Source organism: Vulpes vulpes, chromosome 4 (genome assembly GCF_048418805.1).
Source record: "Vulpes vulpes isolate BD-2025 chromosome 4, VulVul3, whole genome shotgun sequence".
In the NCBI taxonomy this organism is placed as follows: Eukaryota; Metazoa; Chordata; class Mammalia; order Carnivora; family Canidae; genus Vulpes; species Vulpes vulpes.
The window spans coordinates 96,422,015-96,437,555 of record NC_132783.1 but is presented as its reverse complement, the minus strand read 5'-3'; the positions used below and the strand labels follow the sequence as shown (position 1 = coordinate 96,437,555).

Below are 15,541 nucleotides of genomic sequence, written 5' to 3'. Positions count from 1 at the left end.
GGGCCCCAGAATTAAGCTGACTTTCTGATTAAGTTGGCATGTGTGCACACACACTGTATAATCCCCTTCACTCAAATGTTTGCAGAAATTGTGAATCTAGACTTTCTTCAGAGAGTTGGAACAAATCATCTTAAATTTGTGTGGAATCAGAAAAGACCCCAAATAGCCAGGGGAATATTGAAGAAGAAAATCAGAGCCGGGGGCACCACAATGCCTGATTTCAGGTTGTACTACAAAGCTGTGATTATCAAGACAGTGTGATACTGGCACAAAAACAGACACATAGATCAATGGAACAGAAGAGAGAACCCAGAAATGGGCCCTCAACTCTATGGTCAACTAATATTCAACAAAGCAGGAAAGACTATCCACTGGAAAAAGGACAGTCTCTTCAATAAATGCTGCTGGGAAAATTGGACAGTCACGTGCAGAAGAATGAAAGTAGACCATTCTCTTACACCAGACACAAAGATAAACTCAAAATGGATGAAAGATTTAAATGTGAGACAGGAATCCATCAAAATCCTAGAGGACAACACAGGCAACACCCTTTTTGAACTTGGCCACAGCAACTTCTTGCAAGATACATCTATGAAGGCAAGGGAAACAAAAGCAAAAATGAACTGTTGGGACTTAATCAGGATAAAAAGCTTCTGCACAGCAAAAGAAACAGTCAACCAAACTAAAAGACACCCTTCAAAATGGGAGAAGATATTTGCAAATGACGTATCAGATAAAGGGCTAGTATCCAAGATCTATAAGAACTTCTTAAACTCAACAGCAAAGAAACAAACAATCCAATCATGAAAAGGGCAAAAGACATGAACAGAAATCTCACAGAGGAAGACGTAGACATGGCCAACAGCAAATGAGAAAACGCTCCAAGTCACTTGCCATCAGGGAAATACAAATCAAAACCACAATGAGATACCACCTCACACCAGTGAGAATGGGGAAAATTAACAAGACAGGAAACAACAAATGTTGGAGAGGATGCGGAGAAAAGGGAACCCTCTTACACTGTTGGTGGGAATGTGACCTGGTGCAGCCACTCTGGAAAACTGTGTGGAGGTTCCTCAAAGAGTTAAAAATAGACCTGCCCTACGACCCAGCAATTGCACTGTTGGGGATTTACCCCAAAGATACAGATGCAGTGAAACGCCGGGACACCTGCACCCCGATGTTAATAGCAGCAATGTCCACAATAGCCAAACTGTGGAAGGAGCCTCGGTGTCCATGGACAAATGATGGATAAAGAAGGTTTGGTCTATATATACAATGGGATATTCCTCAGCCATTAGAAAGGACGAATACCCACCACTTGCTTTGGTGTGGATGGAACTGGAGGGTATTATGCTGAGTGAAGTAAGTCCATCAGAGAAGGACAAACATCATATGGTTTCACTCATATGGGGAATATAAGAAATAGTGAAAGGGATTATAGGGGAAAGGAGAGAAAATGAGTGGGAAATATCAGAGAGGGTGACACAACATGAGAGACTCCTAACTCTGGGAAACGAACAAGGGGTGGTGGAAGGGGAGGTGGGCGGGGGGGTTGGGTGACTGGGTGACGGGCACTGAGGGGGGTACTTGACGGGATGAGCCCTGGGTGTTATACTATATGTTGGCAAATCGAACTCCAATAAAAAGAACATACAAAAAAAGAAAAGAAAAGAAACTGTGAATCTCAGGAGATGTCACTCCCAAAATTTTCTTGAACTATGTGACAAAAGAGGTTTTACAAATGTAATTAAGGTCCCTCACCAGAAGACTTTGATTTTGTCAAAATGGGGATTTTCCTGGGTGATCCTGATAATCAGATGAACCCTTAAAGGGGATTTGAGAGATTTAAAGAAAAAGAAATTTCTTTGCTGGCTTCAAGGAAGCAAGCTGCCATGTGAGGACCTGAGGACAGCCTCTAGGAGTTGAAAGCGATTCCTGGGTGATAGCCAGCAAAAAGATAGGAACCTCACTGCTACAACCACATAGAACTGGATTTTCTCTAGACCATAATGAGCTTGGAAGAGGACCCCAAGCTCCAGAAAGGTGCACAGTCCTGCTGAAGCTTTGAGGTCAGCCTTGTGTGACCCTAAGCAGAGAATGGAGCCATGTCATGCACGGACTTCTGACCTACAGAACCATGAGATTACATGTGTTGTTTTAAGCTAGTAAGAGTCTCGTCATCTGTTCAACAGCAGTGGAAAACTGACATGGCATCTAATAAATTTTTTTATTTGGACCAAATGTCTCAGGGAAAAGATCTGAAGGGTGTGGCTCTCACTCAGAAAGCTGACAAACTCAAGACACCCACAATTAAATGTTGAGTGAAACGTCATGTCTCAAAAAGAATTGTGAGTGCCACTGGCACATGCTGTTGACCGGAATATACCAGCTGAGTTTTGGGGAGAGTTTGAAGTCAAATGACCCATCACTGTAGACAAAAAAAGATTGTGACAGTGCCAGACTCAAAATGACCTGTAGGTCCTCAGTCTTCTCCAGAAGGAAGCAGAGGAGTGAGCTGCTCACCCCCACTTGAGAGCAGGTTCTCCAAAGCCCTCTTCAGCTGCATCTAAGAAAGAGAATATAAGAATCCCAGAAGGTTGGGCACCTGGTGGCTCAGTGGTTGAGCATCTGCCTTTGGCTCAGGGTGTGATCCTGGGGTCCTGGGATCGAGTCCCACATCGGGCTCCCTGCATGGAGCCTGCTTCTCCCTCTGCCTGTGTGTGTGTGTGTGTGTGTGTGTGTGTGTGTGTGTGTGTCTTTCGTGAATAAATAAATAAAATATTTTTAAAACAGAAAAAAAAGAATCCTAGAAAGTCAAGGAATGGGTGAGGACTGTCCCATCCCCAGCTAGGAATCTGATAATGTCTGTCATACAGGATTACAGAATTGCTATGGACCAGTGACTGCTGTGCACTTCCCATTCTTTTCGTTCCAAACGAGAGTATTTATTGGAATTATCCTATCCTGTTTCACCATTGCTTTGGGGGTAGAAATAAACACATAATTCATCTTTTGGGTTCACTGATGTGTGATGCTTTTGGTGTCCCATTCCTGTTCCCCCACCTCTAACTCTGTCAGCACACACCTACCAAATTCCAAATGTATTGCCTGAATTTATTGTCCTGAGGGCTTTCTCTGCCCAGCTTCCAGTCCAGATGTGCTGAGGAATTCAACTTCCCTGGAAGCACCCTCAACCAGTCACCGGTAGGAGTCAGCACGTAAGTTCCCAAGGTTCCTTGTCCATGAAGTGGGATAATTCTGAGGTGTGTCCCTTCACTGACTCCCATAATTTCTCTAATGAGATTTAGCTCATGCCTTCTGTTCACTGCCTTCTGGTCCTTGTCTTGCTTCTCCAATCCTCTATCAGTATCCTTCACTTCCCAGAGAAATCATTCATAATGTACCCCTGTCCCAGGGTCCCATTCTAAAGAAAACCAACTATGACCACTGCTCCCTGGACCCAGGGGTTCCATATCTGGTGGAGACCCATCCCCAGAGATCCTGAACTTTTCATTTGAAGCAGTGACTGGGTGGAGCATTAGGGGAACCCTTGAGTTGTCCCCCTTAAGGAAGAGTTGCATGTTTCTGCTTGAGGTAGAGTAAAGGAACGAGCTACCTAGTGGCTGAAAGAGTGGACTTTCTGTGTGTGTGTGTCCTTCCCTGTGGGAGGACAGTACACCTCCACTCTCTGGAACTTGGAAGTAAACCGTGTGACTTCTCTGGTGCATGACAGTGGGAAGCAAGTATTGAGTCATTTCCTGGGAAAAGCTTTAAGAATCAGCCCATGATTTCCTGAACCTCTTTTCTTCCTGCTGTACATCTGGCACTGTTCCAGCCAGCAGTTTTCCATGAGCTGGGTCTCAGAGTCAAGACTGGATAGAATCTGTCTGATCAGTATGGAGAGTAATAAACCTTTGTTCTCATAAGACATTGGGATTTTAGGATCACTTGCTACCGTAACATCGTCTAGCCTGTCTTGACTGGCACAGTGTTCCCAAAGAAAGTATATATATCTTTTTGGAAAACAAAGGGACAAATGTTTAATGAAAGAGCAAGCTGAAGCTATGTGACCATCCACACTCCATAAAAATGAAGCACCTTCAAAGAGGAGACTCAGCCCCTGTGATCTGCAAAGAAAGACGATCACTACTACGTGACTATTTAGAGGGGCAGCAATCATAAGAACAAGAAGGCAAAGCAAAATTATGCAAAGGCCATCACTCAAGGAATTCACGAGGATTTTTTCCCTCCCCACAGATGGAGTTGTAAATAGAATACAGTATCATGGGCAATCAGAAAACTGTTGTCAGTGATTGCTAAATGGAAAATTGGTAAGTGAAGTGTTGAAAGAAGAAAAACTCACCAAGCGAAGCTCTCAGTAATCTCTTATAACTTTTTCTATGGTTCTGGTACCAGGGACCTGGATGGTCACTGGCTCTGACTAATTAAAGCCACCTGCCTCCCCCAAAAAGGGATATAGGATACTTCTTGCATCTCAAAGACAGCTGGAGACCTGGGCACAGATGCTGTGGAGCCAAGGACAATTTCTCTGAATCACTGTACACTGTTGACCCAGTAAAGCACCAATTCATAGCAGCCACTGCTGGGGACAGGCCTTGTGGCTTACACTGCCAATATTAGGGGTAATGACAACAGAGCTAGACCTTAGGTGAAGCTGGCACCCTTGCTACCACCCATCTTCACAAAAGATTTGGCACAATCCTACCTTTTTGTGTCTCTAGGTTGCCATTCAAAATCTGGGGTCGGTCCACTTGAAGGACAAATCTAGTACTATGTACAAGTGAGTCTAGAAAAAGAGCCTGGCATTTCCAGTATTTTTATAGTGAAGTGTGGATTCTGTCCCAAAGGTGCAGGAGTCTTCAAACAGGGGAAGGCTGTTCAAATGTTGTGTGAAAAAGAATAAGACATCTACCTTAAGACCGCAGCTTCCCAGGTGGAGAGGCAAGGAGATGCAGTAAAAAGGATGCTGAGGGCAAGACCCTGCTCCGCCTATCTGAGTTGCATGAACTCTCATCGTTGTGCCTCAGCTTCTCAGCCCTAAAACAAGTGATAACTATCCCTATGATTTCCATCTGTCATCTCTCTATGTATCCATCCCTCTAGCTATCTACCTATCTTTCTTTCTAACTATTTATTGTTTTATAACCTATATAGACCCATCCTGAAGGCAATCCTGGGAAATGTCTGCCAAAGTCTCAAACAGTGGCCATGGACTAAGGGTAAGCCACAAACATGTTTGGATTGGTCCACCATGCTTCTGAAATGTTTGAATTAATTGTCAATCCTTATATTATTTTTTAATGTTTTTATTTTTATTTTAGAATTAGAGTGAGCAAGGAGAGGGGCAGAAGGAGAGGGTGAGAGAGTCTCCAGCAGACTCCCTGCTGAGCATGGAGCCCAACAAGGGGCTCAATCTCATCACCCTGAAATAATGACCTGAGCCAAAATCAAGAGTCAGATATTTAACTGAGTGAGCCACCCAGGTGCCCCAATCCTTACATTATTATAAAAGATCAAGATTTGGGACATCCAGGTGGCTCAGCAGTTGAGCATCTTTGCTCAACTTGTAATCAGGTTGTAATCCTGGGGTCCCGGGATCGAGTCCCACATTGGGCTCCTGCAGGGAGCCTGTTTCTCCCTCTGCCTGTGTCTTTGCCTCTCTCTCTTTCTCTTTCTTTCTGTCATGAATAAATAAATAAAATCTTTTTAAAAAATCAAAATTTATGTTTGTATTATAAGCTGAAACCAGATGTTCTGATCATTCTCTTTCTTATACATAGGATGGTATTGACTCTGACCACATAGCCCTCATCCAGCTTCCCTAAGGCCATTTGCCTACTTGTCCTGTCCAGTGTGACTTCCATATCAATGACAGGGAAGGAAGTGTGTAGACCTGAATCTGAGTGACCTGAGTGTGATCCCCTTCTCTGCCTCTTTCTAGTTCTGTGACTTTGGGTAGTGGCTTGGCTTTTTTAAGATTTGATCCATCTTTCAGCATGACCATGACTACTCTTTGGAGTTGAACACTCTGCACAGCCTTTTTTATTAAGTCATCAGCTACCCCCAGCACCCCAGGCTTACCTCTGTCACTACTTCCTTTCTCACAAATTTATGTTTCAGCAACCCTGAACTACATTTCCTCCAACATGGTCATACCCTTATGGGTGTGTTTCTCTTTTCAACCTTTTTCAAACGGCACTTCCTCCGTGAAGTCCTCCATGATCTCCTAGACTGGGTTAGTTCCTGTCAGGGTTCTCAGGGCTCTCTGACTCTTTATGCCACACTATCACTGATGTCCCAGTTCTATATGTTGTTGTTCTACTATATTGAGCACCTTTGAAGGTAGGACCTCATGGCAGGAACATGGGGAAAATAAACGAACTTACTTTCACTTATCCTTGAGCTACCTGGGAAAATCTCAAAATCCTAAACTGGAAAAGGTGTCTGGGCCCAGAACAAGTAAGGCCTCAAAGGCTGTGGTTACAAGTTTGGATTTTAGGCAGGGAAGTGATGTATTTGGATTTCTGCCTGAAAGAGACCACTTTGGCTGTTATTTGGAGAATGGACTGAAAGAAAGCAAGCAGTGGGAACAGTCAGAGCAGTACAGATGGTGCTGAGTGACAGAAGAGGCTGGCTGGCTGAGGACAAGGGGTGCAATAGGAAAAAATGCACGGGTTCAGGAAATATTCAGGAAATTGAATAGACCTTGCCGATATATTGGATGTGAGGTTAGGAAAAAGGAAGATACGTTTGACGTTTCTTATTTGAGCCCATGAGCAAATGAAAATGTCTTCAGTTGGTTTGTTCAAACTTGATGCAGGGAGAACAAATCAGAAGCAGACCAGGAGTTCCATTTTGAGTATGTTAAGTTCAAGAGAGCTGAGAAGCACCCAAGCGAAGCTGTTATGTAAGTAGCCGGTTATGTGAACGTGGAACTCAGTTTGGGTTGGACATTCATTTGACATCATTCATGGATAGATTGTATTTAGAGCAGCAGTTCTTGTGGGATTTTGCCCCTAGATGACTTGAGTCGATGTCTGGAGATATTTTTGGCTGTCATCTGGGGGCAGGTGGAGGAGGAATGCTACTAGTTTCCAGTGAGGAGGGCATCGAAGGATGCTGAGGGACACCCTACTACCTACAGTGCACATGACAGCCCCCACACACAGAATGACCCCACCCCAAAATGCCAGCCGTGCCAAGGCTGAGAGCCTCCGGCTGGGAGCCTGGAGACAGACTGTACCACCTACGGGGGGATTAACAGACAGGAGAAGGCAGCTCAGGACTACTCAAGATTCCCCTGTAGGCTACCTCTGTCCTTTGGCTTCTGCTGTGACCTTTGCCTCCGAAAATAATATCAACCGCTGGGCTTGTGACAGGGAAACAAGATGATATTTATAAGGGTCAGGACGTTGCCTAGAACTGGTAGATGCTCCACGGATCATTACTATTCCTGTATATGGTTTAGTTTTATTTCTGTATTTCTATGAAACCTCTATGCCCACCCACCCACCCCCCCAAAAAAAACATCCTCTTACCCCAGACTCCCACCTCTGAGCTTCTCAGCCTCCATGCCCCTCTTCGCATGGCACGTTTCATGCTAGAAGCATCTGAGTATTTCTGGGCCTGTCCACCCCTATTAGACGGTGAGCATGAAGCAGATTCTACTCACATTTACTTAGCCCCTATAATCTGCCCAGACTCTTGATGTCATCTTGTTCCTTTAACCCTCACATCGGCCCAGGGAAGTATGGACCAGTGCTCCCAGTTTACGACTGCAGTCAGCGGGACTCCAGGTAGATGAGACACAAAATAACCCCAAAGACCACCTGTCCCCACCGGGCCAAACCAAATGCAATCTCTGCTACAGCTCTGCTTTCATTTTTTTTTATTTATTTTTGAAAGATTTTATTTATTTATTCATGAGAACACAGAGAGAGAGAGAGGCAGAGACACAGGGAAAGGAAGAAGCAGGCTCCATGCAGGGAGCCTAATGTGGGACTCGATCCCAGGTCTCCAGGATCACGCCCTGGGCTGAAGGCAGTGCTAAGCCACTGAACCAACCAGGCTGCCCACCAACTCTGCTTTTAAAAATCGTTTGATGCCAGCCCTAGAAAACCAAACTAAGAAGGTAACTCCCACCCCCAGCTGACTTCGAGCTCTACATCTAGAGTTTCATGGGACGAGGGCAGGCCAGCTCTGGGTTACCCTACCAGATCCTCCTACCTGGGGCCCCCACCACCTACACCCACCCACCCCAATCTCAGGCAGCATCTGTGGAAATCCAGGCCTCTGTGCTCACAGGCTGTTCATGCCTCAGCTCCCTTTACCAGGATAGCATCAACCAGGCCATGTTGTCCAGGCCCAGCAGGCCTCTGCGATGCAGTACATATCTCTGAGCCCCCTGGGACTCTCCAAACTTCTTCCCAGGGGACTGTGTGGGCGAGGTGGGCTCTCAATTGCATGGAAGGCTTCACAAGAAAGGGAGAGGGCCAGAGGTAATTAGCGGGCCTCTGGTGATAGATTGCAGAAGGACTCCGAATTTGAAAAAGATTTGGGGGCCACTTTGGGGAGAGGTAACAAATGAATCTTTATTCCCTAGCATTTCTAAGTCTCAGTTTCCTCCTTAAATACGTGGGAATAATAATCACTTCCTTGCAAGATGGCTGTGAGGCTTCATATAGAGCGAACATATAGAAAAAGCACGTTGTGTAATGTCCAGCACACAAAAAAAGAGGGGTTGGTAAAGAACAGCCATTACATTCTATTTTACCTTATAAAGCAGTATGTGTTTCTTTGGAAAAAAAAAATTAAATATACAGATTAAAAAAAAAAAAAAAACAACCACCACAAGCCCATCATCCTCACTAATCACCATTAACCTTTTGAGAGTTTGTGTATGTACCTGTATGTGCATCTATATTCACAAAAATGAGATTGGGTCTTGAGCAGAGCCTGTTATGATGAAAGCAGAAATCCCACACTTCCCATAGGACCCATCAGTGCCCACACACATGTGTGCGTTCAACTGTACCCTGTGTCCTGATGTGAGTTGGCCTTAGACAAAAACAGTTCAGACCAAGACAAAATCTCCTGCAGGTGAATTTACCTAAATTGCAAGGTTGGTGCCTCAGGATCTGCAGATCAAATGACTCTTGTCTGTTTGCTTGGACTGAGCCACTAAATTCATTTAAAGGTGGGAACTCTTGCAGTGCATGTTCACATGAGTTGGGTGAGTCTGGCCATAGGTGAGGAGCTTTGGTATTCCCTGGGAGAGAACTTTAGGCGTGAGGATCACTAGCCATCAGGGAGGCTCAGGTTTATTAACATTTACTATGTGGGAGGAACCTCCTTTGTGTTTTGTCTTGGCAATTTGATAGGGAAACTGAGGCACGGAAAGTAAAGAGAAGCCTAAGGTCTGCTTCCTTCATTGCCCATGGGACCTTGGGCATCCTATTAAACTTCTCTCAGCCTCCAGGAGCTTGTCTGGAAAAGGAAAGGGATAGAAAACACAATATATACATAGTTCTGGCATGCAAGGGTTGCTGAGCATAAGTTAGTTTATTTTCTTTTTCTTTTTTCAAAAAGCCCTTAGCAAAATGTTAAGTCTGCTCCCCTAGCCTCCAGGACTAGAAATGAAATTTAATCAATTTAATCAAACCTCTCCTTACCTCTTGTGTGGGCCACACACGTTTCTGTCTCTTGCAACCTTGGTGGATCCGGGGTGCCTGGGACGGAACCACCCCAAGAGCTATCAAGTGCAACAGGCCACTGGAGTGGACCCTGGTTAATTTCTGCTTGTCCACAGAGGCTGTTGGTTGCTAGGGAAGCAGAAAAATCACAGAAGTCTATCAGAGATTAAAAGCAACTGAGAACTCAGAGGTCAACCAGCTCATTTTACCTATGGAGCAACTGAGACCCAGAGAGGGTCCTATTACCTTACCATTGGAAATTTGAGGACTCTATTTATTGAACAAGTATTTTCCCCTTATGGGCTCCCAGAAGCTGTGGACTGACAAATAAAGGTGCTAAAATAATGACACTGTGGAATAGGAGAGAAGACTGGAGCCTTGTAGCCATGTACCTCTCTCAGCCATGTACCAAACCAGGGGGGACCCCAGAGCTGTCACAGCAAGGGCTCTTACCTCTCTCTACCCCTGCACTGTCGTGAGATGGTGAGAAGGGAGTGGAGACCCAGTCTCCAGCCCATCCTCTATAAACAGAATCTTCTCACCACTATGTGCATTTATCCATCTGATGCGTGCTGAATGCAAAGCTCCATCATGGGGAGAGTCCACCAGACTGAAATTACAGCAGTTCTCCATGCAGAGCCAACCTGTCATTGAAAGGGACAGACCATTCCTCACTCCTGCCACCTATGTACCCCTCCTGGTGCCTCTAGACTGGCCCTGTGATTACGCTGTAGATCCTCCGAGTTTATTCGCCTGGATGTTTGTCCATGTACCTGGGACAGTGTGCCTGGACTACCTCCGCAGGCTCAGCGGGCTTTGGGTCAAGGCCTACACTGTGTGAAAATCTCACCGCTAAAGGGGGCCAGTGGTCAGAGCCAGAGATGTTAACAGTCACATCCACGGTGTCGTCAGGTCTCCCTGCTGAGTGCTCCTCCACCCAGAGGAAACGTTACAGTATTGGGGGCGGGGGGCTTTCTTTTACTGAAAATTCCCTCTGGTCCCCAGAAACTAAACTTCTGTAACAATGAATGAAATAACAATGAGGGCAGCCCCGGTGGCGCAGCGGTGTGGCGCCACCTGAAGCCCAGGGTGTGATCCTGGAGAGCAGGGATCGAGTCCAGCGTCGGGCTCCCTGCATGGAGCCTGCTTCTCCCTCTCCCTCTGCCTCTCTCTCTCTCTGTGTGTCTCTCATGAATAAATAAATAAAATTCTTTACCAAAAAAAAAAAAATCCATATCACTAAAAAAAAAAGAAAGAAATAACAATGAATTTCAATAACATTGAAATAAAAGCTTTGAGGTGGAGGTGGATGATTCATATTTGTTCCTCCTTTCCTCCTTTTGGAGGTATTGGTGTCATCAGATACATCAAGAGCCACAGAGAAGAACCCAGGGAAACTGGCCGATGACCTTTGATAATAGCTAGAAGTGCTGTGTCCTCAGGATTGGCCCACCTCACATGAGTGGTCCAATTTAATCCTCGTGAGGTGGAAATGACTATCATCTATGGATAATATTTTACAGATGAGGAAAGTAAAGCTCAGAGAAATGACTGCCCAAGGTCATGTCCAAGGCACAGCTGAAATTCAGAGGGACATCTGACTCCCAATCTCATGCTCTCCCCGCCTCTGCAGGGCACAAGATTCGAGTCCCTGTACCGGCATCAATCATCTGCTCAACCCTCAGACGGGCCATGTCAGGGATGTGGACCCTGGCTGGTTGATGGGACTGCCAGCTGCCGACACTGCCGGCTGCTTGTCTCCGGCACCAGCCCGGCTTTGGTGACTGCCAGCATCAAAAATATTGCTGCAGCCACTTGGCTCACTTGCACACACCAAATCCAACCTGCCAGACAAGTGTGGGCGATGGCAAGTGAGCTACAAACTCCAGAAGGTACGTTGCCTCTGCTCCAAGTTCGGCACTGCAACCCCAGGCATCATGATTTGCATCCTCATTTTGCAAGCTCAACAGAAGTGATTTTGGCAATGAATTCCCGCCATCGGCACGGGTCCTAAGTGGGGAGTAGCCACAGGAAAGTGAACGGCGGGGCCAGTCTGGCCCGGCTCGCCTGGCTCAGCCCCCAGCTATGCCCAGTCAGCTGGCATCCTAGGCCACCAACCTGTAGGGCTTGGTCATCCCCCAGGGCTCACTCCTGGGCTTGACTGAGAGATGCTCCCCCCACCCAAAGATGTCCTGTTGGGAACAAGCTGGGCATCTCTGCAACCAGCAGGGGACTCAGTATCTTATCCCACTATCGCACAGAAGCAGGAAGGTGATCAGATTACGGCATCCGGGCAGCTCAATCTTTAACTAGCTATGTGATCTTGGTAAAACTGCTTAAATGCTCCTAACATCAATTTACTCATATACAGGATGAGGAAAACAGTAATCATACCCAATAAAAATGAGGTGACATGCGGGTTTAGGTGAGATGATATCTGGCGCAGAAACCACATCATTAACTTTATTGTAATGAATATTCTACTGATATGAAAACTAAGTAATACTCTTATTAATAATCAAATCATTAATTAGTAGGTTACTTAGTCCTCCCTGAGCCTGTCTTTTTAGCCATAAAATATCTAATGTGCCTTGCAATCTGCTATCCAATGGCATATCCAGTATCTAGAAGGCGATAGCCTCCCCCAGGGGTCTCTCCTGGACTGCGAATGAACCCATAAAGGCATGGGCAGCACCTACCACAGTTGCCTCATCATGGCTAACATGCAGGAGGCAGCTGTTAGCCTCTGAGGGGCAGCATCGTTAGCAGGAAGTCTGTGCTCTAAAGGATGTGGCCTTACTAACCAAATGGACTTACTTAATCTCTCTGTGCTTCTCCTTCTTCATGAGGACAATGGAAGTACCTACCTCATAGGATTGTTTAAAATAGTGCAACAAATGGTGACTGTTGGAGAAACGTTAACTATTACTGTTATTCCACGGCTCCAACGTTAGCCCATTCCCACCTCTTTCTATCACTATAACTGTTGTCACCCTGACCACCGGGGGCCCACCCCAATCAGCTGCCCCTGCAACAAAACTCTTCCAGCAGGTCCCTGTCTTATCCACATGCATATGTTCGCTGGGGGTGCATGCATGGCCTTCTTTTTTCTTTTCCACTTTGGCCATTTTAGATACTGGTGTGATGAACCTCTTTGTGTACAGTTTTTCATTTCTATCAAGTTATTTCCTTGGAGAATAAAATTGTTGACTTTAAAAAGCAACATTTTTAAACTTTTTTGTACATCTTGCTGTTACTTTTCAAAATGTGCTGTGTCCATTCACACCATTAGCCTCAGGACATATGTGTGCCAATTTTACCACATCCTGACCAGCACTGGGAGTTACGATTTTCCCACTTATTTTACTTATTTAGTGGATCTAAAACAGTACCCCTTGTTTAACTGTGCCCTTCTTTGACCATCATATGGATAATTTCCCTCGTGAGTATTATCTGTTTATTCTGTTACCCTTGGGATTCAGTGGTTCAGTATTGTTTTTCGCCAGTTCCTTTAAAGGATGGCTTGAATCAGAGCAACCATGATTTGGTTAGAGGGGATGAAGAAAGCCCCATGCTGATCAGCAGTATTTAGCTGGGCTTATGCTACCAGCCTGTACTCCAAGTGTGGTGGTCTGCATCTCTAGAGCCAAATTCCCCAGACTAAAACACTTCTCTGCTTCTTTCAGCTGCCTACAGTTTCTGTTTAAAAAGCCCCTAGACCTACTGCATGGCCCTGAAACCCTGCAGTTTCCATGTAGGTAGGAATCCTGAGACCACAGGGCTGAATCTTCCAGAGAGGACCTGTGTGGCCAGGCAGCCCAGAACCCCTGGCTCTGGAGGAACAGGTCTGCCACACACTCAGGTCACTTAGGAATGCAGCCAGGGTCAATGCCGGCACCACCACCTCCATGCAGGGGTGATAAACACGTAGGATTCAGCCTCTGAGGATCCCAGGTTTGAGTCTGGCTCTAACGTCCACTGGCTGGGTGACCAGGAAACCGCTTTAATGCCACTTTCCCCATCTCTGAAATGAACATAATACAAGTTACAGCAAAGGGCTCTCAGGAGGAAAGGTGGTGTGGCCCAGACAAAGGGAAAGATGACTTGGGAGGTAGCTGCTCGTGGGCTCGGGTCCCAGCTCACCAATATCCACTGCAAGTCTTCAGGCAAGCCTGAACCTCAGTGTTTCCATCTGTCAAATGGGGAAGTTAGCTTCAACCCCTTGGATTATGAGACAGGCTGAGCAGCACAACTCATACACAGGGTTTTTGCTCTGCCGGCTTCATAGGTGCACGGTAAACACTAGTTGCTTTTCCTGCTTCTTCAATGGAAGTAAATTCTGTGAGAGTGAATTTGTGACACTTTGTGTTGTATACATTTTATATCAACCACAACAAACAGGCCCTGAGGGCCTGCTGGGAGCAGCCGTCCCTCTCGAAAATTCAGGGAGGATCTTTGCAGCTCATCTGTGCCCTTTGCCCAGGGCTGGGAAAGATTGAGGAAAAAAATTCAACACAGGTCCTACCCTCAAGCAACTGTCAATCAAGCCACTTCAAATGTCCACTCCCAACTGACAACTGTGATCCACAATGCTTTCGGATGCAAAGAAAGCAGCCAGAGAGATCATTTAGAAGAAAAAAATAAGCCTAGATCCCCAACAACTTTGACTGCAAGGGGCTGGATCCCAGGATTCTGAATTTTTAACCACCACCCCACCCTCTCTGAGGTACTAAGGATAGGGGCTGAGTGTGACCAGGCAGACCCAGTCCCGCCCCCAAGGGCTTTCTCAGCCTCCACCAGTGATGGGAGAGAGGGGTTGGTGTGTTGAAAATGGTGATTCCTGGGGTGCATCCTAGCACTGCTGAACCAGGATCTCGGGAGCCGGGCCCAGTGTCTGTATGTGTCAAAAAGCTCCTCACTTGCTCCTCAAGTGGATTTTCTGAACACTAAAGCTTGAGAAGTACCCTCCCAGACTATCACACAAGCCCTGCCCTCCCAGAGCTTCTGGTGCCCCGCTGGCAGCTGACAAGAAAGCAAGCATCAAACTTGCAGGGATGTGTCGGGACAGGGCAGCTGGGAGAGCCGGTCCCTGAGAGCCCAGCCCAGGCCAGAGTCAGGAGGGTCACCAAGAGGAAGGGAGGCTTACGTCGAGCCCTACCTGGGATAGGCATTATCAGGGACGGGTTGGGGGCAGAGAGAAGTCTCTCATGGGCCAGTGGTAACAAATGCAACACCTGTAGAGAGACAAAAAGAAATTCAAGAGTCCTAGGTGTCATCTACATAGATGTAGGGGGACAAAGCTGCGGGTGGAGTAAAGAAAGTGACTACCCAGTTTTTACCTCTGTGGAAGCCCAAATTCTGCTTCAGTGATGGATGTGGGAGAAATAGATTCAATGCAATTGTCCGAATGTGTTCAGAAAAGATAAGACTATCTCCTCAAGACATTTGTCATTTATTTGACGAACTTGTGCTGAATATCTACTACCCATTCAGCCCTTTAACACAGACTATCTCATGTAATCCTGGAAGGTATAAACAGTGGTCCCATTTTAAGAATGGGAAAGTTGAGGCTCAAGTATACCACAGATGTTCAGTTTGTGACCAGAGTGTGGTTGCTGTGGGCATGAAGTCTAGAGCAGACAGCTGGGATCATATCCTGGCTTCACTACTTACCAGTGGGGACTATGAACAGGGCACTTACCTCTCTGTGCCTCAGTTTCCTCATCTATAAGGAAGGGATGATAGTAGTGGCTACCACCTAGGTTAAGAGGACTGAATTAATGTAAATAAATGGTTTCAAATAGTGCGAGGCAGATGGTAAGCCC

At 46.1% G+C, this 15,541-nt stretch overlaps 1 long non-coding RNA gene across 2 annotated transcripts in view; it reads right to left on the bottom strand.

Annotated features, from left to right (window-relative positions):
* LOC140598641 (uncharacterized) overlaps positions 1 to 10,461 on the bottom strand; it is a 44,765-nt gene extending 34,304 nt beyond the window's left edge. For both annotated transcript variants that reach the window (XR_012001169.1, XR_012001170.1), the window contains exons 1-2: positions 10,170 to 10,461; positions 9,696 to 9,845 (exon numbers count right to left, since the gene is read on the bottom strand). This is a non-coding gene — a long non-coding RNA (uncharacterized lncRNA). The remainder of the gene's footprint in view (positions 1 to 9,695; positions 9,846 to 10,169) is intronic.
* Between the last annotated feature and the right edge of the window lie 5,080 nt (positions 10,462 to 15,541).